Genomic DNA, 3260 nt, shown 5'->3' on the forward strand with positions numbered 1-3260 from the left:
AGTGTGTGTGTCTATTGTTACTGTTATTATCTGAGCTGCACAGATCAGAGCACATAGATTGGAATTTTGCAACAGAGTTTTATTTGTCCCACCTGCGTTTTTTAAAATTTAATGTAATATACGTATAAAGAGAGATTTACATAATAATCTAAATTTCTAACCTCTCTAAAAAAAAAAAAAAAAAAAAACCTGAGGACTTGTGGTATGGTTTGGCTGTGTCCCCACCCGTATCAAATTGTAGCTCCCATAATTCCCAGGTGTTGTGGGAGGGACCAAAATGGAGATAATTGAATCGTGGGGGCAGTTTCCCCCATACTATTCTCTTGGTAGCAAATAAGTCTCAAGAGGTCTGATGATTTTATAAGGGGTTTCCTCTTTGACTTGGCTCTCATTCTCCTCTCTTGTCTGCCATCTTGTGAGACGTGCCTATCACCTTCTGCCATGATTGTGAGGCCTCCCCAGCCGCATGGAGCTGTGAGTTCACTAAACCTCTTCTGCAAATTGCCCAGTCTCTGGTATGTCTTTTCAGCAGCATGAAAACAGACTAAAACAGAGGGTAATATTGCATTTGCATTGCCATATGGCTGCCATCAGTGACAGCTAAGTAGCCATAACTGCCATGAAATGGGTTGAAGTCTCCTTGTCCCTCTCCCAATTCTATATGTACACACACACACACACACACACACACACACACATACCCCTGAGCCCCGCTCTGGCCTGCAGTTACCTGCCTAAGCCCTGGTGAGGCTGGAATTTGCCATCTCTGCTCTTCTCCAATCCTTTCATTTTCACAGCAAGGAAACTGACACCCAGAGAGGTTGTGTGACCCACCCAAAATCACACAGCAAGTTGCAACAAAACTGAGACTGAGCTCAAGCCTCTTGGTTCCCAGCTTCTTTGTCATCACTAAGATATTTCTAAATGTAGGATGACCCTGCTTGATGTTTCAAGATGACAGAAATAAAACAGTTGAAGGCTGGGCACCAGGGCTCACACCTGTAATCCTAGCACTTCGGGAGGCTGAAGGGGGTGGATCACTTGAGGTCAGGAGTTCCAGACCAACCTGGCCAACATGGCGAAACCTTGTCTCTACTAAAAATACAAAAATTAGCCAGGCATGATGGCACACACCTGTAGTCCCAGCTACGCAGGAGACTGAGGCGGGAGAATCGCTTAAACCTGGGAGATGGAGCTTGCAGTGAGCCGAGATCATGCTATTGCACTCCAGCCTGGGCGACAGAGCGAGACTGCATCTCAAAAAAAAAAAAAAAAAAAAAAGTTGGATATCCCTCTTCTTATTTTACAAATAATGCTAAGTATTCTGTCTTGGCATAAAGAGGAAACCTTTGAGAGCTACCTCCCAGACCAGAGGTTCTCAAGTCAGAATGAATTTGCCCTCCTGGTGTCTGAAGACAAGTTTGGTTGTCACAATCTTGGGGGTGCTACTGGTATCTGGAGGGCAAAAGCCACAGATGCCGCTGAACATCCTACAATGCACAGGACAGCCCCCACAACAAAGAACTATCCAGCCCAAAATGTCAATAGCATCAAGATTGAGAAGCCCCACCGAGACCCTTGCTTCTCAAAGTGTGGTCCATGGGTCAACAGCATCAGTATCATCTGGAAGCTTGTGAGAAATGGAAAATCTGGGGCCCACCTAGACCTAGACAATCAGAAACAATTTTAATAACATCCCAGGTGATTCATTGACACATTAGATTGCAAGAAGCATGCTTTATATATACTCATTGGCACAGTAGGTTGCAAGAACCAGTGTTTCTCAACCTTGAATGTACAACAGCATTTCCTGGGAGGGTGGGGTGGGGGGTTGAAAATCCTAATGCCCAGGGCACCCTTTGGAGCAATTACATTAGACTCTCTGGGAGTGGAAACCAGATATCACTTTTTTTTTTTTTTTTTTTGAGATGGACTCTCACTCTGTCGCTCAGGCTGGAGTGCAGTGGTTGCGATCTCAACTCACTGCAACCTCTGCCCCCTGGGTTCAATCTATTCTCCCGCCTCAGCCTCCCAAGTAGCTGGGATTACAGGCAGCATGCACCTGTAGTCCCAGCTACTCAGGAGGCTGAAGTGGGAGGATTGTTTGAGCCCAGCAGTTTGAGACTAGCCTGGGCAACATAGTGATATCCCTGTCTCAAATATACACATTAAAAAAAAACTTTAACTGCATAAAATAGATAGTATTACAAGTAAAATCAATTACATGTATGCAAAGTTATTAATGTATTTCTAAAAACAAATTTGAGGTATCATACCCTATGTGCTTCTTTATTAATGCATTTAATAACAAAATTCGGGCAGGGTTTAATAACCACAATAATTCCAAAGTAATGATGGGGTAAGTAATATTTCCAGATATCCACGACTGCTGGAATGCTATGGGAAAATATCCGTGGCTTCAAATGGTGGCAAAGTGACAGGTACTTGTGCCACTGCATGGTTTGTTCCCCACTTTCATAATCGACGAATTGCTAAGTTAGAGTTAGAAGTTAGAGAAAGTAACTGTTCGTAGACTTTCCCATGCAAGTTCACAGACCTCCTGAATTCTATCCCTGAAATCCCCAGCTCTGGTAAAGGGAGACAGACAAGCTGATGATAATACAGTGTGATTAAGGGCTAAGATTCGGGGAAGTAATACAAAAAGGGGAACTTTTTTAGTGATTTTAAAATATGTCTGCAGGCTGGGTACAGTGGCTCACGCTCGTAATCCCAGCATTTTGGGAGGCCAAAGCAGGCAGATCACAAGGTCAAGAGATGGAGACCATCCTGGCTAACACGGTGAAACCCCATTTCTACTAGAAATATAAAAAATTAGCCAGGCATGGTGGCACACGTCTATAGTCCCAGCTACTTGGGAGGCTGAGACAGGAGAATCACTTGAACCCAGGAGGCGGAGGTTGCAGTGAGCCAAGATCACACCACTCCACTCCAGCAAAAAAAAAAAAAAAAAAAAAAAAAAAAAAAAAAAATCTGCAAATTTTTAGCCAGACGCAGTGGCTCAAACCTATAATCCCAGCACTTTGGGAGGCGGAGAAGGGAGAATTGCTTTACCCCAGGAGTTTGAGACCAGCCTGGGCAACAGAGTAAGACCCTGCTCTGCAAAAAAATTTTTTAAATTAGCCAGTATGGTGGCACAAGTCTGTGGTCTCAGCTACTTGGTAGGCTGAAGCACGAGGATCACTTGAGCCTGGGAGGTCATGGCTGCAATGAGCTGTGATCACGCCACAGCACTCCAGGCA

This window comes from Mandrillus leucophaeus, unplaced genomic scaffold (assembly GCF_000951045.1).
Source record: "Mandrillus leucophaeus isolate KB7577 unplaced genomic scaffold, Mleu.le_1.0 Scaffold19, whole genome shotgun sequence".
In the NCBI taxonomy this organism is placed as follows: domain Eukaryota; kingdom Metazoa; phylum Chordata; class Mammalia; order Primates; family Cercopithecidae; genus Mandrillus; species Mandrillus leucophaeus.